Here is a 23,474-nt window from a genome sequence, read left to right as displayed (position 1 = left end):
AACTATGCCTATCAGTAGTTAGTGCCTTCAGTAGTTAGTTATTTAGCTGGCAGTATTGGCGCTCGCTGTATTGCAGTAGTTCGAGCAACGAAGATTTTTGTGGGGTAAGTGATTCATGAAAGGTATAGGTTATTGTTAGTCACGGCGCACCGAACTTTTGCGTGCACAGACATGTGACATAAACTGATTACTGCATGAACATCACGGTTACAGCACTCCTTGCGATGGTACGTTATCATCTTCATAAACAAGGGTCAATCCCACGTGAGCGTTATAAATATTTTCTGGTCCAGTTTTATTTTGCCCACACTGCAAATGAACCAGTTTCAGTTGACTTGCAGCCATCCTCAGATCTTTGGAAACAAACAAAAAAATTTACTTTCAATTGATGTGAAAATCTACTAAATACTTTAAAACCAAATAACCTCTTCAGACAAAATCAAAATTTCTCTATTATTTCAAATACTTTTATAAGAGTGTGGTATATGGTCGTCATAAATCAGCACTGTAATAGTAGATTTTACGTACTGCCCACACGGATAGAGTTCTTCCTATGTCCAGCCCGCTGGACTTAGTTTACTCTTGGAAATAATGGAAAAATCTTTGCAACAACAGTGACGATAGGTAATTACAGAAAACTGAATATGACATCCGTACTGACATTTCTTTCGGGAAGACACTGCAGACAGATCGCCAGCAGCGGCCGCCATGACAGTGAGCTGAACATCTCAATGTAGCTAACAACACCAAAAAAATATCACTGAGAAGAAATTTCTAGAGGTAGTTAAAATGTCAAGTGCACTTAACACACGCAGGAAAAGACGTGCACTACCAGTAATGCTCTGGCCAACCTTTCAATACTGACATCTTACATTTTGTAACAATGTTGTTGAGATTAACACTCTATTTAGATACCAATTATGATGTAAGTACAGTAGGTTTTTACGGTTTTTGCTGTTGCAGGGAACTGATGAGGTGAAGAAAGTACATACAGGGATATTCAGAAGGACCTGTGGGGTTTCAGAAGAGGCCTGCATGAAAACTACTAGACATATAGAAAAATGAAACGTATTTTTGGGTGGAGGGATTCTGCAAGTTTCGCTTTATCGTATGCACCATTGCACAGTTTTAGATTGTACCACTTGAGGGCAGGCATGTCAGAACGTGTAGAGCAGGGGCAGCCAACAATTCGGCTCACGAGTCATGCCCACCCTCACGTGTGCCATAGCTCTGAACCTCACTGCACATGTCCCCCACCACCATGCTGTCTGAGTATGCAGAAGAGGGGGAACTTCGAACATGCCACAAATGAACAGCAGTGCTGTCGTACAGCATATGACTTCGTTTTATATTTTACATTTCGCAACAACGTAGATCACAAGCTAAACAAATTTTCAGTATTATTGAGTAATTTCCAGAGCTCTGAAAACAAAAAATACGAGAGTGGGTGTTGTGTACATAGTTCCGCGTAGTCAGCGCGTACACAACTTTCCCACTAGAGCTCGCCCCACTAAGCACAACAGCGCAGGCGCAGCGCTCGTCCGTTTCCGCACTACGAGATGGCTCTGTCTTAGAGATGGATGAAATTCTGCTTCCGCCGATCCGCGTATTAATATGTAACGCAGCCAATGAGATTGCTGCTAACATAGAACCTTTTCTCCTCGCGGATCACACTCGTGCAGTGATACCTGAATGCACGAGGTATTATAACGAGTGTACAGACCTCCAGTTAGTCAGTCTGCATTAGTGTGCATTTGTCTGTACCAGTCTATAGTCAAGTTTCAGTCTGTGCCTAATAAGATTATCATATTCCTGTATATAGTCATGAAGAGAAATGTATAGACACTTTGTCAAGTATCAGAGACATGTGAGATTAAGATTAACGTGCCAAGACCAAAGGAATTTCAGATTGTCAATTGTAAACAGCATCCAGAATCAAGTTACGTAATGTCTATAATTTTTATTATTTTAATAAATGTGTGTGAAAATTAATCAAGTTCTGTTTAAAGTTGGTCACCGTCAATCTGCTACTCTAAGCTTGCAAGTGGCATTTCTATCGTCTGACCTAACGGCAAAAGATAAACATGCCACAATAAGACCACGAGACATATTGCTGACCCTCGCCTACTTCGTTAGAGCGACAAGCCAAATAATCTGATGGTGTGTGTACCGAAGGTATTACAGTACGCACACCACAGTGAGTCAAATGAAAACCTTACATTTGTAATAACAAATCGAAATTCCGCGCCGTTATCCTGTAAGTTGGTAGTCTGCTACAAACAGCGTGCAGAATGGCCTGTAGGTGGCAGTGTAGTGCAGATGCACACACATCGTCGCAGTATCGGTATAAAGATGGCCACCCCACTTGAAACTTACCCCATGGAAGAACAGCGTTCTGTTATTCGGTTTTTGCGTAGTGAAGGTGTGAAACCTATTGAAATTCATCGACGAATGATGGTTCAGTACGGTGATGCAAGTTTGTCACAGCAGCAAGTCTACGAATGGAGTAGGAAGTTCGCAAATGGTGTGACTTCAGTGGAAGATGCTCCTCGTCCAGGTCAGGCACAACGAGTTGTGACTCCACAGAGCATTGCAGTAGTTGAAGCCATAGTGAAGGAAAACCACCGAGTGACACTGAATGACATTGCAACATGTTTACCGATTAGTCATGGGTCAGCACATCACATTGTGCATGATGTGCTCCAGTTTCACAAGGTGCCTGCAAGATGGGTGCCACGGCAGCTGACTCCTGAAATGAGAGAAAGACGTGTTGATGCTTGTGAAGAACTTCTTCGGCGCTTTGAACGAGAAGGCGATGGCTTCCTTGCAAGAATAGTTACTGGGGATGAAACCTGGGTTCACTTCCACCAACCGGAAACGAAGAGAGCGAGCAGGGAATGGCGCCATTCCTCATCATCAAAACGAAAAAAGTTTCGAACAGAGCCATCAGTGGGTTAGGTTATGGTGACTCTCTTCTGGGCCGAAAAAGCGTCATTTAGGAACATTACATGCCTAGAGGGACCACTGTCACCAGTGCATCATACAAAGATCTCCTTAAAAATCATCTGCGGCCTGCAACCGAATCAAAGCGACGTGGATTGCTGTCAGCAGGCGTCCTTTTGCAACATGACAATGCAAGGCCCCACACTGCCCGTACAACAGTTGCAACAGTCACAGACCTGCATTTCGAGTGTCTTCTTCATCCACCGTACTCACAAGACCTTGCTACAAGTGATTTCGATATGTTTGGACCACTCAAAGACGCAATGGGGGTAAAGAAGTTCCGTTCTGATGAAGAGATACGCCATGCAGCGCATGCCTGGTTGCGTGGACTACGAAAATATTTTTTTCTAAACGAATTTTTGCACCTTGTAAGCACTAGAAGACTTGCATTGGGCGTGGAGGAGATTATGTTGAAAGGTGATACAGCTTTGTACCACTTCTGCACAATAAATAATATTTAAAAAAATATTTAAGGTTTTCATTTGACTCACCCTCGTAATTTTGATCTGATACAAACTGTTGGCATATGAACGAACACAGTCAATTTCACAGATTTTTGCACTCTGGTTTCCCTGTAAATGTGACTTATATAGTTCCGTATTCGGAAAAGGCCATTCACATAAATATGTCACCGGACGCTGTGACCGAGTGATTGTAGGCGGTTCAGTCCGGAACCGCGTGACTGCTACGGTCGCAGGTTCGAATCCTGCCTCGGGCATGGATGTGTGTGATGTCCTTAGGTTAGTTAGGTTTAATTAGTTCTAAGTTCTAGGCTACTGATGACCTCAGAAGTTAAGTCGCATAGTGCGCAGAGCCATTTGAACCATTTTTTTTTGTCATGTACTGAAACTTCCTGGCATATTAAAACTGTGTGACGGACCGAGACTCGAACTCGGGACCTTTGCCTTTCGTGGGCAAGTGCTCTACGAACTGAGCTACCCAAACACGACTCACTCACCGTCCTCACAGCTTTCTTTCTGCCACTACCTCGTCTCCTACCTTCCAAACCTTACAGAAGCTCTCCTGCGAACCTTGCAGAACTAGCATTCTTGAAAGAAAGGAGTTGTGCAAAGTTCGCTGCAGAGCTTCTGTGAAGTCTGGGAGGTAGGAGAGGAGGTACTGGCAGAAATAAAGCTGTGAGAACGGGGCGTGAGTCGTGCTCGGGTAGCTCAGTTGGTAGCCGGCACGGTAGCTCAGCGTGTTCGGTTAGAGGGTTAGCACCCCATTGTAATAATAAAAAAAAAACTGAGTGAATGGCTCAATAATGAACTTCAACGGGCGTCAGGGGACGTCCGCCACGAACAATTGCAACGAACTATAACGAACAAAATGAGATTAAAAAAAAAAAAAGTTGGTAGAGCACTTGCTCGCGACAGGCCAAGGTCCCGAGTTCGAGTCGTGGTCCGGCACACAGTTTTAATCTACCAGGAAGTTTCATATCAGCGCACTCTCCGCTGCAGAGTGAAAATCTCATTCTGTATTGTCATGTACTTTTGGTAAAAAAATTTATTAATACGACTTATTGGAATTGTTGCCTAGCGATCCGAGAAAGCAAGTTTCCTAGACAACTCATATTCGACGACTAGGCAGGATTCAACACTGGCGACGAGTATTAAGAAGAACCCAGTGCCTGACGGCCACAGATTTTCTTTTGTGTTTTGCTGGTACCTTAATTGTACATCGCCTTTTCTTTGCAAGGGTGTATTTCCTTGTTTTAACAGTGCCTCTTATAGTGTTTTTGCTAATCAGTGTTTCCAAGTGGGCATTGCAGAACTTTTTTTTTTGTTTGTGTGCTTATTTTTATTGCTTTCCGTGTCTGTTTACTGCAATGAGCAACCCACCTCACCCACTCCCTGTTCAGCTGCCCCTGCTGCAGGCGATTGCTGCAACGCAGCTAACACAGATGTTACAGTTTCAGACCCATCAAATTGATTTACTGCTAGACAGTACAGCAACTTCTGACGAATCCAGCCACTAATACAGTACACAATACAACAGCTGTAGCTCTGAGTGCCTCACCGCCTTTTCGCCAGTTTAATGAAAAAGACGAGAAATGGTTCATGTGGTTGCAACAGTTTGAAGCTCAAGTAATTGCTCACAACGTTCCAGGTACTGTTAAACTACATTACTTATTGTCAACGGTAGGAAGTGCAGCATTTTGCCTCATCCAAAAATTGTTTCCTAACACAACTACGAGTGAACATTCAATGATCTTATTGTGAGCGGGTAACAGATTTGCAGTGTATGGCGAGTAAATGCAAATTCAAATGTGCTTGTTGTACATTATATTCAGATGTTACGTTGCGTGATGTGATTGTCTACAATGCAACTGATGTCTGACTTTGAAAACAAATTTTGAAGCAGTCAGATCCATGATTTCAGCACGTAGTGTAAATACTAGATGAGTAAGATTCAAGTGCCGTTTCGACCGATAAATTTGAGCAGGCACCAATTTGTTAGGCTGAGTCATCCCTTGCTTACGACTGACCCAGTAGGCAGTGACAGCATGCACGTGCTACGCCGCGTAAAGAATTCTCCACAATGCTTAAACACCTCTCTAGACTCCAGAATGAGATTTTCACTCTGCAGCGGAGTGTGCGCTGATATGAAACTTCCTGGCAGATTAAAACTGTGTGCCCGACCGAGACTCGAACTCGGGACCTTTGCCTTTCGCGGGCAAGTGCTCTACCAACTGAGCTACCGAAGCACGACTCACGTCCGGTACTCACAGCTTTACTTCTGCCAGTACCTCGTCTCCTACCTTCCAAACTTTACAGAAGCTCTCCTGCGAACCTTGCAGAACTAGCACTCCTGAAAGAAAGGATATTGCGGAGACATGGCTTAGCCACAGCCTGGGGGATGTTTCCAGAATGAGATTTTCACTCTGCAGCGGAGTGTGCGCTGATATGAAACTTCCTGGCAGATTAAAACTGTGTGCCCGACCGAGACTCGAACTCGGGACCTTTGCCTTTCGCGGGCAAGTGCTCTACCAACTGAGCTACCGAAGCACGACTCACGTCCGGTACTCACAGCTTTACTTCTGCCAGTACCTCGTCTCCTACCTTCCAAACTTTACAGAAGCTCTCCTGCGAACCTTGCAGAACTAGCACTCCTGAAAGAAAGGATATTGCGGAGACATGGCTTAGCCACAGCCTGGGGGATGTTTCCAGAATGAGATTTTCACTCTGCAGCGGAGTGTGCGCTGATATGAAACTTCCTGGCAGATTAAAACTGTGTGCCCGACCGAGACTCGAACTCGGGACTTTTGCCTTTCGCGGGCAAGTGCTCTACCAACTGAGCTACCGAAGCACGACTCACGTCCGGTACTCACAGCTTTACTTCTGCCAGTACCTCGTCTCCTACCTTCCAAACTTTACAGAAGCTCTCCTGCGAACCTTGCAGAACTAGCACTCCTGAAAGAAAGGATATTGCGGAGACATGGCTTAGCCACAGCCTGGGGGATGTTTCCAGAATGAGATTTTCACTCTGCAGCGGAGTGTGCGCTGATATGAAACTTCCTGGCAGATTAAAACTGTGTGCCCGACCGAGACTCGAACTCGGGACCTTTGCCTTTCGCGGGCAAGTGCTCTACCAACTGAGCTACCGAAGCACGACTCACGTCCGGTACTCACAGCTTTACTTCTGCCAGTACCTTTCCGCTGCAGAGTGAAAATCTCATTCTGGAAACATCCCCCAGGCTGTGGCTAAGCCATGTCTCCGCAATATCCTTTCTTTCAGGAGTGCTAGTTCTGCAAGGTTCGCAGGAGAGCTTCTGTAAAGTTTGGAAGGTAGGAGACGAGGTACTGGCAGAAGTAAAGCTGTGAGTACCGGACGTGAGTCGTGCTTCGGTAGCCCAGTTGGTAGAGCACTTGCCCGCGAAAGGCAAAGGTCCCGAGTTCGAGTCTCGGTCGGGCACACAGTTTTAATCTGCCAGGAAGTTTCATACCTCTCTAGACTATTGAACGGAATTAAATCATGCCAAGGCTGCCTGTCAAGACAAGCACGGTGCTACGCTTCTGATAAGAAAGGTCACGTACAATCCGCATGTTTGTAACAGATCAGTTATAAAAATTCTGCCCACTCACAAAATTCTGGTCACAAGCCCCGTGTAATCAATGCAGTGTATTCAAAGCCTGCTGTAGGCATTAAAAAAACCAGCAAGCAAAATGTTTCTTCAGTGCTACGTCAGTTCAGCCAAAATTTTGTTCATTTGCATATTAGTGGAAAACGTGTGAAACTTCAGTTGGATATGGGTGCCTCTGTTACATTGCTGAATCATAACTCATATGAATTGTAAGACTCCCCACGCCTGTCTAAAATTAGCACGCACCTGCAGCTTATAATGGAAAAGACATGCCCAGTCTCATAAAATGTACTTCGCCTGTCATGCATCGCTCTCATATGCGAACTGTGACTTTCGCTGCACTACAATCACGTGACTGTGAGAACATATTTCGCCTTGATTCGTTTGATTTGTTTGGCTTTCAAATTCAGGACATTGTATTGTCAGTGACAGCATTCAGTGCCAAAGACAATGTATTTAGCTTGCTGAAAGAATCACCTGAACTCTTTTCTGAATGTTTATGCAAGGCTAACATATTTGTTGCACGTATTACTATGAAAGACAATGCTCAGACGAAATTTTGCAGGGCCAAAATTGTTCCAATTGCATTACGGTACAATGTGGCTGCTGAACATAAAAAATTGCAAGATAGCGGAGCTATTGCGTCCACACAAGCTGTAAATAGCCTGTTTATATGCTTTTATGTTGGCAGTGCTGTAGAATGCATTAATATCACTGACCTCTGTAAGAGACTCTGGGGCTGGTCGGACTCGCAGTTTGAAGTGAATAGTCAGCAGTGATGGAAGTTAGGAGTGAATAGGCAGCAGTGGTGGAGGTTGGAAGTTAATAGTTTGCAGTGATGGAGGTTAGAGGTCTGAAGTGTTATCGTGGACAGACGGTCTGGACGTGTAAAAAAAATGGTTCAAATGGCTCTGAGCACTATGGGACTTAACATCTGTGATCATCAGTCCCCTAGAACTTAGAACTACTTAAACCTAACTAACCTAAGAACATCACACACATCCATGCCCGAGGCAGGATTCGAACCTGCGACCGTAGGAGTCGCGCGGTTCCGGACTGCACGCCTAGAACCGCTAGACCACCGCGGCCGGCTCTGGACGTGTCCGTCATGCAGATTTAATAGTGATTAAGATTACATAATTTTTGGAACTGTATGTCACGGAAAATTATATATTTTTTGAACTGGATGCCACATGATTAAGGGAAAATCTGCTAAATACATTGTCTGCTCTGCAACAAAATCTTTCCTTTGGTAACCACATGCCTATTAATAGTTAGAGCCTACAGTAGTTAGAATCTTTTATTTAGATGGCTGTATTGGTGCTTGCTGTATCGGTGCAGTTCGTGTAATGAAGAGTTTCTGTGACTTATGAAATGTATGGGTTATTGTTAGGATTTGTTCCAATTCAGGGCCATTCTTTTGTGTTAATTATTGGAAGTCATGTTGTTACTGTATAGCAGTCAGATTGCATTCGGCTTGTATATTGTGGGTAATAAATGAATCAGTTTGAGTTGTACTTGTCAGGAATAAATCTGTAGGTCAGAAATTAAACGATAAAGACAAACAAAGGGACAGCACTTCAATTTTAGACAACAGTTTCAGAATTAAGTAAAGAAGTTTCACCTTCTCAGTTATTCCAGTCCAAGTAAAAAATTATTAAGAAGTTTCAGAGCTAGTCAATGAACAAGTCCACTTGTTTTTCTCCCCAAACCTTCAGGTAGCATTCGCCTCTGTGTTGGCTTTAAGTCTACAGTCAACCTGCAAACTGTGACTGATACTTCTCCATTGCCATACTCAGAGGATCTCATGTAAAGATTAGGCGCTGGTCGCTTCTTTTCAAACATCAGTTTGCACGATGCATATCATCAAATACCACTAGAGGGAGAATCTCAGAAAGTGTGTGTTGTGAACACTTATTTGGGCTTGTTTAAATTTTGCATATCCCTTTTGGCAGTGCTTCCTCACATGCCTTTTTCGTATGGTATTTGGAACAGCTGACTGCTCAAGTACCAAACCATTGAAACTATTTGTACTATGTTGTCATAGCAGGTCGTACACTTAAAGAACACATTGCAAATTTGTGTGCTTTGTTTCGTGTGTTACCTGATGCAGCACTAAAGGGTAGACTCTGATACCAAGTTTCCTTTTGCTGTGTCAATAAAACTCGACAATGTCTATAGCACAATTCAGGCATTGGCCTCTATTTTTTTGTTTCGAAGGTTTGCCTGACGTCATAGTGTCGGACAACGGCCCTTATTTCACATCAGATAAATCTGAAACATTCTGTGGATGCAGTGGCATACAGCGTCTAACTAGTGCACCATTCCATCCACAGTCAAACGGCGAAGCGAAACACTTTATCAGAACCTTCAAGGAACAGACGGCCAACCTTCGCGTCCCACACAGAAGGGATCACCCATTCCAACTGTTTATCGCCTCCTATCGTTCGTAGCCATTAGATGCAGCATCTTTGGCGGAACTGCTTCACGGCCGCCGCCATAGGACTCTGCTCCACCTGCTCCACCCTCATCAGCTTCTGGCGCCGAAGGAGGGAACCAAGTATCGCTTCGTGCCGCACGATATGGTGTTTTGCAGGGTTTTTAGCGGCAGCAGACGGTGGGCGCGAAGTGAGATCCTTCGTCGACCTGGCGCAAGCCTGTATCTCATTTCAAGCCCAGACGAATTGCAGCGCCGACATCACAATCAAATTCACCACTGTCATGGGCACAGTGATCCTTCTGTATCTTTAGACTCATGGATCCTGAGGACACCGCAGCCACAGCAGCCATCAGAGGGTGTCATCATGGCACTTTGGCACGACCCCATGGAGACAGACCCTTCACCTCCTCCGCCTCCTCTCGTCATACCGATGGAGCTGGACCCAACCACGCCGCTGCAGCCGACCCGTTCTACATCTTCCTATGGGCCTCAGGAGGTGGAGGCGTACCCTTCTCGTCGATTTCCGAGGGACGTTTCCGCCAGAAAGAAGGCCAGATGGCGGTGTACGACCGGAAGTCTGGTTTCACCGGCAGCCACAAATTCCAGTCCCTCAAAGCGTCCACACTTCTGCCACCCCCGCCGTTGTTGTGTTCCGTATATGACGATGATCCATCGCTTTTTTGGGTGGGGGGGGGGGGGAGAGGACTGTTATTGCGTTAAGTGAAGCGCCGGCTCGCCAGTCGGGAACGACAGAGCAGAGATGGCTCTGAAGAAGACGCCAACCAATTGCACGCTGACCGACCCCTCTCCAGGACGAGAACGCGACAGCAGCGGCCTCTATGTGGAGAGAGACATAAGCGCTGCGTCCGACTGGCCGCGGCACAGTTCTACAGCAGCTTCACGACTAGCGTCCTGAATAGAAAAGTCCGATGTATTACTTCACTTGTGTTAGGAATTGTATACGTTCCCGTGTTCGATTCCCGGCGGGGTCAGGGATTTTCTCTGCCCCGTGATGACTGGGTGTTGTGTGATGTCCTTAGATTAGTTAGGTTTAAGTAGTTCTAAGTTCTAGGGGACTGATGACCGCCGGCCGCGGTGGTCTAGCGGTTCTGGCGCTGCAGTCCGGAACCGCGGGACTGCTACGGTCGCAGCTTCGAATCCTGCCTCGGGCATGGGTGTGTGTTATGTCCTTAGGTTAGTTAGGTTTAAGTAGTTCTAAGTTCTAGGGGACTTATGACCTAAGATGTTGAGTCCCATAGTGCTCAGAGCCATTTGAACCATTTTTTGGACTGATGACCATTGTTGTTAAGTCCCATAGTGCTCAGAGCCAATTGTACATACTGAAGAGATTTCTTATTTGCAGGTTGCCCTTTGCTTGCGACACATCTAAAATATACTCAATGTTAAGTACTGTCACGTACTTTTCGTAATAAAACTCATTAATACGGCTCGTTTGAATTGTTGCCTAGCGATCCGAGAAAGCAGGTTTCCTAGAGACTACGCTGGATTCAACAGACTCTTTTAACGTAAAAGCTTTTGTCATTAAAACGGGGATTATCTTGTAGGTCACACAGTTACATCTGCACAAGTACAGGGGCTCTTTCATCACAAATGGCAAACAGTCTCTAAAACAGCTCGAAAATGGATGTACATAAGATTGTTAAATGTCCTCAAAATCTTTACGACCCCATCCTTGTAATTTTTCTCAAAGCCACGGTGCGTTCTCCACGCCACATGTCTTCTTTTATGCTAGTAAGCTTTGGGAAGTGGTCGATGCTTTTTGTCAGAATTTGTCCCTTCCACAATGCGATTTTCTTTATAAATGCTCCCACAAAAAATCAGAAATAAGCTGTTTGTCATCTTTCAGCTTCTTACCGCGGGCAGTGTACAATCAAGTCCTTTTAAAATGCGAGGTCAGCAATCCATTCCATATCTTCCAGTTTTCGTTCCTGCATTCCTTTTCCGTTCATAAATTTAACAATAGGGAGTTTTAAATCAAAAATCGTTCTTGCATGTTCCTTGACTTAACGAACGTACTCTGTAGAAATATATGAAGTCTACATATTACTCGTTCAGTTCCATCCATAACTTGTAGCTGACAGTGGAATAATGCGTGTGACTTCAGAAATTTTACTGGTCATCTCACTAATTCCATCACGTGCTGCATGAATGCAACTTTAGTTCAAAGTGCTTCTTGATGTACGGAGCAATAAATCCCGTCTGTAAACTGTTGTAATTTTTTTGTCTTTAAATTCCTTCTGCATGATATTGCAATTTTGTTTCGTAGCAAATTTTCAGTACCCATCGCTTCCGAGACTGCGTAACATATACTGAGAATACTCGTACCTCTTTTCTGTCATTCCCATTCATTTTTAAACGTTTTTGGCGATAGATCGCCCGACTTCCTCGACCACTGGACCTGTGAACGTTCTTCGTACAGCGAATAAACAGCAAACGATAACCAGCGCTGACAGCACAATTCTGCCGAACTGAAGAGAGCGGTGTAGACAGAAAAATGCAACATTACAATACTAAATGAAATGTCGTACTGTGATGAGTATTTGTGGAAAGAAACGACCAAAGCCGGGACAGTTGTACCCTTGGTCCACACGCGGCCTGCACACTCGGCAAACGTGAATATGGGCACGCCGTGTCCGGCGATTATGTAGACAGTTAATCTGGTGTGTGTTGCTGCACTGAATCAGTTCAGACGCGCAAAAGTGGCAACCGAATGTACAAATTTCCAAAGCGGCTTGCTGCCGTTGCACCTTATTTGGCAGCATAACATCGACTACAGTAAATTGCACGCAAACGCGTGGACGTTTGCTGTCCCATAGACAGTGAGCATATTGAGCACGCGCACTGTGAACCAAAAAGTTGGAGAGCTGATCTATCCACTGATGTGTGTTTATCATCTGCATGTCTTACAGTTTCCAGTCTATCTCTTCTGAAACCTCAGAGGTAGTTTTGAATTACATGTACATATAAAGGCAATGTCCTGATTGACGGAACTCATCACCGCTGAGTCTAAACAGCTAACGATAGAAACTTAAAATATGGAGAAGGTTTTGATTTTATACTCTAGGCGTCGTTTAAGAAGGAATTTTTCGAAATAGTGGATGAAAGTTTTTATGAAATATGTCACTGTTATACATTGAAGAGCCAGAGAAACTGGTACCCCGCCTAATATCGAAAATGGCCCCCTCGAGTACGCAGAAGTGCGGCAACACGACGTGGCATGGACTCGACTACTGTCTGAAGCAGTGCTGCAGGGAACTGACACCATAAATCCTGCTGGGCTCTCCATAAATCCGTGAGAGTACGATGGGGTGGAGAACTTTTCTGAACAGCACGTTGCAAGGTAGCCCAGATTGGCTGAATAATGTTCATTTCTTGGGAGTCTGTTGGCCAGCAGAAGTGTTTAAAGTCAGAAGAGTGTTCCTGGAGACTATCTGTAGCTATTCTGGACATGTGAGGTGTCGCATTGTCCTCCTGGAATTGCCCAAGTCCGTCGGAATGCATGATAGTCATGAATAGATATGCAGGTAATCAGACAGGATGATTAAGTACCTGTCAGAGTCATATCGAGAAGTGTCGGGTGTCCCGTATCACTCCAACTGTTCACGCCCCACACCATTGTACATGCTCCACCTGCTTGAACAGTTCCCTGCGTACAAACAGGGTCCATGGATTCATAAAACTGTCTCATGACCTTACCCGTTCATCCACTCGATGCAACTTGGAACGAGACTTGTCGGACTAGACAGCATGTTTCCAATCACCAACACTCCAATGTCGGCGTTGGCGGACCTAGGCGAGGCGTAAAGCTTTGTGTCGTGCAGTCATCAAGGGTACAAGAGTGGGCGTCCGGCTCCGAAAGCCCAAATCGATGACGTTTCGTTGAATGATTCGCACATTGCCACTTGTTGATGGCCCGCCATTGTAATCTGCAGCAAGTTGCTGAAGATTGCACTTCTGTCACGTTGAACGATTTTCTTTATTCATCGTTGGTCCTATTCTAGCAGGATCTTTTTCCGGTCGCAGCGATGCCGGAGATTTGATGTTTTACCGGGTTGCTGATATTCACGGTCCACTCTTGAGAGTTCGTACGGGAAAATCCCCACTCCATCGCTACCTCGGAGATGTTGTGTCCTACCGCTCTTGCGTCGACTATAACACCACATTCAAACCCACTCAAATGTTGATAACACTGTTCTACAAAAAAAAACCTTTTTTTTCTATTTCTGATAAAAAATATTGCGATCCTAGTTGTATTTTGAATGCTGAATTGAAAACTGTTTCTGTTTTTTTTTCTGTAAGGGATAGTTTATGAGTAATCGCAATTTTATTTCTCTTTTCAGTTTCTGATATAGTGCAGCAAACGTGAGGTGAAATTCGACAAACAAACGCACATCTTTATGATGTTATAAGTTCATCACATTAATAGAGGGTGGGATCTAACATATAACACAGTAACCTTTGTGTATACAATTTGAAGCATTTATTTGACTTTAGAAATTACAGAAAATTGACAAACAATGAGCCACTGCCTTGTAATACACATCACTTTTTTCTCTTGTATTGTGAATCTTTCTTCTCTCGAATGATATTCCAGCAATAATCTGCTAACATAGAAGATACCCACTTCCCTTCATAGTGCCTTTCTATGGTAGAAATGTCTTTATGGAATCTTTCCTCATTTTCATCCGATACGTCACTACATCTCTCTGTGAAGTAGTCCAGATGAGAGTCCCTCATATGTATCTTCAAAGACATATTGCACCGCAAATCCTGATATGCTTTGATCATATCCTTCACCATTGCTTTGTAGTTAGTAGCTCTTCTTTTTCCGAGGAAGTTTTCCGACACCATCTTGAAACAGTCCCATGCGGTTTTTTCTTTATTAGTTAAACATGCTTCAAAATTTGCATCTTTCTGCAGCTCCCTGATTTGTGGGCCCACAAATACAACTTCCTTTATTTTTGCAGCTGAAAGACGGGGGAATTTGGTAGCTAGGTATGCAAACCCACAGCCTGTTGGATCCATGGCCTTCCCCAATTGTTTCATCAGGCCAAGTTCGATGTGAAGCGGTGGAAGTAGTATATATTCAGGAGCTACCAGACTTTGACGTTGTACATTCTTTTCGCCAACTTTCCATCTTCACCTAGGCCATTTCTTTTTCACGTAGTGAGAATTTCGGTCTCGACTATCCCACTCGCAAAGAAGACAGGCATGCTTTGTGTAGCCTTGTTGCATTCCCAGTACCATAGCAATTACCTTGAAATCTGCACATATTTTCCATTTGGTTCATTGTATTTTAATGAATTTAGCATCCTTTGTACGAATTCGTAATTCTCTTTTGTCAAACAAGCGTAAGCTACTGGAACAGAGGGTATTTTATTTCCGTTATGGAGCAATACACCCTTCAGACTTGTTTTCGATGCATCTATGAAAAGTCTCCACTCCTGTGAAATATAGGTGAAGTTCAGCACTTTCATCAGGCCAGCAACGTCATTGCAAAATGTCAGTGCTTCGTCAGTTGAAAAATAAGAAATAAAGGCATGTTCTCTGTGCCTGAACACACTGATTTTAGTACTTTGGTGCAGTAGAATATACTCTTGTAATCTTGAACCAAGCAGCTGCGCTTTCTGTTTACTTAGTTCTAGAACAAGTACTAAATCATTTAAATCTGCCTGTGTTAACAAATGTGGCGATGACACTTGTGCAGTGATATAAAGAATCATCATCTGTGATTTCCTCAGTACTACTTATTTCACTGTCACTCGGAATTTGACTTCGAGCTCTTGAAGGTACGGGAAGGTTGTCGGAATGCTGCACTGGCATTCTCGCTGAAGGCAGATCAGGGTAAACAATGTGCCTCTTCGACTTTTTGTTTGTAAAACCCTGAATTTTTGTTAGACAGAAATAACAATCAGTAACATGGTCCTTAGGCTCCCTCCACACCATGGGAACAGCAAACAACGCCACATTCTCTTTACCTTTCCACCACTGAATTAGTTTGCAGTAACATGTAGCACAACAGAAATGTGGTGCCCATTCTTAATCTTGGTCTCCTGCCTCTACTCCAAAGTAATGTTTGTATGCTTTCTTTATGAATGAAGAAATTTTCTTCCTATTTCTGGCAAAAGTGAACTTCCCACAGATGTAGCAGAAGTTGTCCGGCTTATATCGACATCCACGACGACGTGGCATTTCTGCAAATTTAAAAATACCACTTTGGTAATACACCTGTATTAAATTAATAGTATGGAACTAGAGGAACGCTGATGTGTAAAAACAAGCAGTCATTTTACCTTCAGCACCAGGCTCAATCAATTTACACACAGGAACTAAAAAATTCAACCGTGCTCGGAAATATGACAGACAGTTACTTGTCAGCCAAAACACCCTCTCGTTAAGACTGACACAAATTGCGGCTAACACCACTGTTGTAAACTTGATGCACCTGCCCCTAGGAGGCGTGAAGGTTTACTGCCGAGGCAGCGACCGGCTGTCGTTCGAGTTAATGAGATGTTTCAGGTGGTCTTAATGACATAGGTGTGGCGGGGGATAACCTAATGATGTCTGATTCTTCCCACCTGCTGTTGCACAAGAAATTATCACGTTCTACCACTACTGGATGCGGCAACATACCCGTATTTCTCTATAACGTCTCTGCGTTTGCCATGAATTGTGAATATACATGTATATACATATTACATAAAAAGTATCCCTGACAACGATATTTTGTTTACATATTTGAATTTCCCACGGTAAAATGGTCTAGAAGCACATACTTTAATATCAGAAATAGAACCCATGTCGAACAGTGTAACCAGCCATTGTAGCAGAAATAGCCGATCTAACAACTGTGCCAGACAGTTGCTGTCTTATGTAGGCATTGCCGACCGCAGCGCCGTATTCTGCCTGTTTACGTATTTCTGTTTGAATACGTGTGTCTATACCAGTTTCTCTGGCGCTGCTGTGTAGTTATTTTGAAACTAGACCTACGAAAATTGGTATTTGGTTTCTCGGTCAGAAATAAAGATTCACGTGTTTCAGCATTTTAGGATATTTAACCGCTATGGGGTTGAAATAGTGGGTGAAAGCTTTTTGCTAAATAAATTTTTGTTAAAGAACTACTAAGGTATATCTAAAGCTACATCTACGACAATTGATTTTGACTTGTCGTCGCTATATGAAAAATACGTGTTTCAGTGATTCCGGGAATTCAAATTGTATGGGGGTAAAATAGGACCAGACTGATACACTGTCTCATCATCCCCGAGCCCAAACCACTAAGGACAGAAATCTGAAATTTGAGCAGGGATCTTATACTGTAGGCGTCACTTAAGAATGGATTGTTCGAAATTTCACTACCAAGAGGGCGAAATAGGGGATGAAACGTTTTTGTTCAAAATATGTCACCATTAAGGCAGATTTGAAGCTAGAACTATGAAAATTGATATTTAATTTCACAGTCAGAAATTAAAAAAGTACGTGTTCAGAACATCTGGAATTTCAACCACTAAGGGTTAAAATAGTGGATGACAGGTTTTTTTGAAAATAAATCAGTAGTACAGAACTGCTAAAGAATTTTTAAAGCTACATCTATGAAAATTGGTGTTTGACTTCTCTGCTATAAAAAAAAACGTGTTTCTTCATTTTTGGAAATTCAGCAACTAAGGGGATGAAGTAAAGGATGAAAATTTGCAAATACATACTTGGTTATATTTTTAAAAATTAAAGCTAAATCTGTAGTAATTGATATTTCACTTCTCGGCTTACATAAAAATAAGAATTTGTTAGGCGAAGAACGTTTCTATAGAAACATCACCACAAAATGCAAAGAGCATAATTAACGAAAAACTTCGACTACAGCTACCACAACAGCTTCTTGATCAGAAGTATATTATGAAACGATCATGCTTCTATGGCCACAATTAGAGTGAAACGTTCGGAAGGTGTTGCAATATGTGAATATCCTAAAAATTCGATTAAAGGAGAAAAAGAAACAACAGTAAAAGTTGCGGAGATAACACAGTTTCGCGAACAAAGCAGTGGGCGCTAAGCTCTTACACTACATAAGCAGAGCAGGGACGCATAGGGAATCAGTCTAGTGGTCATATGCATCGCAAATGAAAGCTGCAACTGACATAAGCGACTCTCACAAAGGGCGGATAATTGTGGCCCTGCGTTTCGGAACGTGCATGCCAAAAAAGGCGAAGTGGTCGACTGAACGCTTGCTACAGTCTATGGAAAGGGACTGGAGGACAGCGAACCCCTGAATAGGCGGCGAGGTGGGTGACGTCAGCACCTCATTACGGAACGTAGTGGCCAGAGGCATGTCTGGAAAGCGGGCTAGGCGGCGAACTGTGGCATATCCGACCGCAGGGTGCACTGCCGGTACAGGCACAAGTGTTTAGGAGGACGGGATTTACCGCACAATGTTGACTTCGTGGCACCTCGTCAGAAGACCCCTACATGTTCCCATGTTGACCGTATGACATCGTCAATTACCACTGCAGTCGCAGAGGATAACCGAGACTCAAAACATATTGTCTGGTCTGACGAATCAAGTTTATTTTTAAGCCAAGTTGACGGTTCTGTCTACATACTCCGTCATCGAGACGAATAGATTACTGAAACAGGCACCGCACCACGGACGCGAACCAGTCGGGCAATGTTATGCTGTGGGGACATTTAACTGGACTTCCGTTGGAGAGCAATGAACTATATGAATACTGTTGTGGATAACTATGATGTCTTCGCCGACGACTATGGCGTCTTCCAGAAGGAGTCGTGTCCAGAATCGTGGTGCAGTGGTTTCAGGAGTATGATAGGAAACGTATTTTGTTACCTTGGGCACAATTCGCGTGATGTGAACCAGATGGAGATGATCCGTGACACTATCGGACGCTAGCCCCGCACCCATAAACCACGGTTCCGTAAATTAGAGTAATTGCATCACCGGTGCGTAGACATTTTGTGGCACGTGCCTCCGCAAACGCATCGAGTGCTTGAAACGATGCCATACACAGTCGGAGCTATATTGCGTTCCAGAACTGGACCATCGTGATAATAAGCATGTGGTCAACATTGTGTACAGGGGTTGGACAAAAATTTGGAAAAACCTCCAGACATGCATGCTTGAAGATAAATGGCAGATGTTAGCCAAACCTTCAGGTTGCGCTGTTGTGTCTGACCACGAGCGGCGCCAGCGCAATGTCCTCAACACGTTGCAAGTGTCAGTCATGCACTGAACAGTGTTCTATGTGGTTGTGAGTGAATGTCAACTTTCTTTTGCCGTATACTGGGCGCTTCAATAACCACGGCAACCGAAGTATTTCAAGAGGCACCATAACGAAGATTTATACCGCATACAGCGAAAATGGAAAAACGTCATCCGCTAAGTCACTAAGCGAACGAAAGTGTGTATAACAGACGGTCGATCAAGAAGATAATGACGAAAAATAAGTTGACGACTGTTGCAAAAGTCTCTGCAGAACTGGATGTCGCACTTGTGAACCCTGTCAGCATCAAAATAACACGAAGGATGCTCCACAATCCTGAAGCTGCAGAACGAGCTGGATCTCCTTAGTGGTGCAAATGCCCATATCAGGAAAACGTTGTGCAGAAGACATAAAACCTGGACTGTGGAGCGTTAGAAGAGATTCATTTAGTTGGATGAGCCTTGTTTCACACTCTTTCCAACATCTGGCCGAGCTTTTGTTCCAAGTTGTAACACCGAAAATGCAGGATGCATGGCACCTGCTACCGATGTATAACTTTTTTTTTAATTGTATGTAAATATTTGTAATTTAAATGCTTTCTTTTAATAACTAAGGATATTGCTTCACTGTATGTGTACATTTAGGTAGAAGTCTGTTGACGTTTCATTGTATTTATCTTTGCTTTACCGTGAAAGTTATAAGCTCTGGGAAAAAGCCAAAGCAATTGTTATTTCCATCGACTAGCAACGATAATAGCAGTGCTTGTGCGTTGTAGAATCTTTGGGTAGGTAGTTGTTGCGCAGAGCGCGCGGAGAGAGAGGGAGAGCGGCGGGTTCCAGCGCTTGTAGTGTGCAGCAGTGTGGTGTTAATGCTCTCGCAGTAGAGAGTAACATTTCGGCGGCATGATGTACGCACGCCGGCCGGATGTCTAAAGCAGGACTACGGACAGTGGACATGCGGAAGAGGCTGTATTAAATACGATTGCGTGTTCCTGTAATTAGCCGTGGCTGCAGAAGATGCTACCGTCTTCAACAACAGCAGCAGTTCCAGCAACACAGTTCCGTCGTCGGCTCCGAGTTTCGTCGTATGCACAGCACTGAAGTAAGACTGCTCATTGGTAGAAAGTATTAACGGATAACCCAGCCGCACAACTGAATGTGATTTGATTGATAAGATTTATTTAAATAATAATCAGTTAAACTCAGGGCGATTGTGTCCTCATTCCCCCAGACTTTGTTACCAAGCAGGCTCCTTGTTCCTTTTTTACTAATATGCTAACTGACTGTCATAAGAAACAAATTGAATAGTTACAGCCAGTATATGGCTAAAGTAAACAATTTCATTTTTCAAGTTTGAGAATCAATCACTGGAATAAATCCAAATCTAAAGAAGTGCACAAAATAAGACTGCGGAAGTTTTATTTATTTTACATATAGCTTGGAGCACATGGGTGTTTGGTTTGGTACTTATTGTAGTAGTTAATTCTGTTCAAGTAAGTAAAAATAGGCTCAATTGTTCAGACAATAATATGAAATCCAAATTGCAAAATAAGTAACGACAAAGTAAAAAGTGCTTTCTGTCTTTTTTTAGATTTCTTTGGTGACGTTATGCTGGGGTCACTGAAAGTCATTGTTTACGTAACGAAGTTCAGTACTAACATACAGTTTAATTGCATATTTTCAAATCATTACTCGATTGCCATTTTCAAAATTTAATGCCAAACATAACGTAAGAGTGTCTTTTCAGTCTTCTTTATCATTACATACTCTCTTAAAATTAGTGTCCAAAAATAAAATTTAAAAAAAGTTTCAACTTTGTAGCCACGTCAGTGTTTAATAATACATGTTTTTCTTTCCCATCATCTTGCACAGGATTTTGGATGTAAATTGCCCTAGTGGGCTGGCGACCGTTAATTACTTCCTTTTCGTTCATTAGTCTAACTTTTGGATTCATGATCAGTGGTACCCCTTTCTGTCCAGTGTTGTTCGCGATTGAATGCACAAAATAACGTTCATTTTCCAAATTATAGCCCTGTTCGGTTTAATTACTTTTATTTTTAGTACACATCAGGAGGGTAGATTGTACACTTTCCTCCTACTTATCGGTATCACTTCTTCGGGAAAGATAGCCTCATGCAATTAGAAAAATCCATTAGGTATACACGCGATCCACGGTCATATTTTATATCGCAAGCAGGATAGGCCGATTAGTAACAGGGAGGTTACAAATTGTGGAAAATAGTGGGGCTTCGGTGATCATTTGGGCAACCATATCGTAGTATTCCATGAGCCTCATGGTTTGCAAGGTCGCATTACTGCAAAGAATTATGAGACTATTCTGGCTAATCAGGTCCATCTCATGGTACATTATTGGTTCGCCAATGGTGTTTCTGTGCTCCAAGGCGACAGTGCCCCTATTCATACAGCGCCACATCGTCCAGGATTTGTTTTGAGTACAAGGATGAATTTTCACGTCTTCCCGTGGTCACCACAGTCAACAGATCTCAATATTACTGAGACTTTGTAGTGTACTTTGTAGAAAAGGGTGCGTGATCCCTATCCACCCCCATTATAGTTAGTGGAATTCATCACGCGTTTGCAGGAAGAATGGTAAAAGTTTCCCTTGAAAACAATACAGGAGCTGTATTTGTTCATTCTGAAACGACTAGGAGCTAGTCTAAATGTCGTCCAGTTTAGAGTAACTTGAAACTAATTTCGATATGGTTCCCTTGAGACGGCCACCGCCGTTATTCTTCCCAGATATTTTAGAGTCCGAGCGTGAGCTCCATCAGTAATGATCACCAGATCTACAAGATATGATCCGAAAATCACCGTCATTCCACGCGATATTGCCAGTCTGTTGGTGTGCTCTATATGCAGCAGTTTGAAGTGTGCTGAGGCTTCCTTTTACATGGTGGGCAAACTAAAGTTAGCCCAGAAAAATATTCATGCCACTTAAGCTAGCAAAACCAACTTTCATCGTTGCCCTTGGGTACAGATGATGTAAGTCATGTGGGCCAGTTTTATGTCGCTCGCCCTGAATAAAGTGCACGATTGGTAGTTTATACGCCAGCAGTTTTGTTTAGGGACATCATCTTCTACGTTCACGTCTGAGACAAGGGACGGCGCCGAGTCTCTTGACCTCTAGCGACTCATCGGTATGCGGCGCCGGCGTTGTTTTCTCCTCCGGATCCAATACTGCCAGACCCCGAAGCGCAGCTTGTCTTGTGCTGGATCCGCTTGTTGGTTACTAATTTTCGTCCTCAATATATTAAGAGTCGCCGTATGCCCGAGCTCCGCAACGGAAACTAAGGAGGGACAGAGTAAGTCGCCGTTTCTTTTACGGGGCGCTGACTGCTGGCATAATATTGGTTGATTCATCACGAATAGAGGGCGAGAAAAGGATTATGTATTATTGTGTAGACACTTATTGAAAAACTAGTATGTTAAATGTTCTACGTCTTAACCTATTTAACTCTCTACTTGATGGTTAAGAAGAACCAAAAAAAAATTTTTTGTAATGCTAAATAAAAGCTGAAAAAAGCCAACAGGAAGGATGCTGTACTTAAGTGCTTTATTAGGTTATGTACCAATTTTCATGTAAGAAATTCACAATATTTTTGACTAATCAGTATTCCTCTCCTCTTTAGAGGTTGGCTTCTCTTCTTTTGTTACAGCTGGTTGTTTCGATTTGTAGCTATATCTACAACTAAGTGATTAATCTGCATTCACAATTTAAGTATTTGGCGGAAACTATTTTTCGATTGTTCCATTCCCGAATAGCATGTGGGCTTTTTCTGCGAAGTGTGATTTCGCTTATTATATTTTTTCTCGATTCTCTGTTTCTCCCTACATAGGTAGGAGCGAATAAAATGTTCTAGCATCCTGAGAAGAGACTTGGTGATTCTATTTTTCCTTCGTTTCAATGACTGCCACTCCTACTTCCTGGACACTCTCTCATCATTTCATGATTCTGCAACACGAGCTACCCTGGTAAGCATCCGTAGTGCACACGCATCAATACCATAGAAAAGGACAGACAAGCGTAGTATAATGTAATACTGCCTCATTCAGACCTATGTGGGTGTTTCCAATGTTTTAAAATGGGAGCTAAAATGTTTTCGAAACACGGTTCCATCACATTGGCTACAGCAAGAGAACAGCAAAATCTTGAAAATATAGGCTTTGGAGTTAATGAGGTAAAACAAAAGTTGTGCTTCTGGGTCTGTTACTCTGATAATGGACTCATTCGCACGATATTAGCGATAACGTTGGGACTTCGTTATCATTATAAACTGCAAGCTCTAATGGGAATTTAACAGGCAAAATACATAAAATATTTCATTGTTTAGACAATCATAGTACATTAAAATAAAACATAATTAAGTCACAATTACTAATTATTACAAACAATTACAGGGTGTCCAGAAAAGGACTCCCTGATTTCAAAATTAAATATCTCGAGAACAAAGATCGATAGAGGAATGCAGTAAACGGTATGTTTATTGTGAAAGCTGTAAGAAGTTTATACAGCAGTTTGAAATAATAGTTACAAAAGCTGCAAACAGATGGCGCTCTAATCGCCATACGTAATGCCTAGTATAAATAGTGATCCGAAGCCCAGAGCGATCAGTTCCACTATTGAAACGTGAAAGGAGGTTAGCGTACCGAAGGAAGAGATTAAAACCGTGTACTCCGTTGAAAACGCGTTTTTC

This window comes from Schistocerca cancellata, chromosome 5 (assembly GCF_023864275.1).
Source record: "Schistocerca cancellata isolate TAMUIC-IGC-003103 chromosome 5, iqSchCanc2.1, whole genome shotgun sequence".
In the NCBI taxonomy this organism is placed as follows: domain Eukaryota; kingdom Metazoa; phylum Arthropoda; class Insecta; order Orthoptera; family Acrididae; genus Schistocerca; species Schistocerca cancellata.
This window is presented reverse-complemented; position numbering follows the sequence as displayed.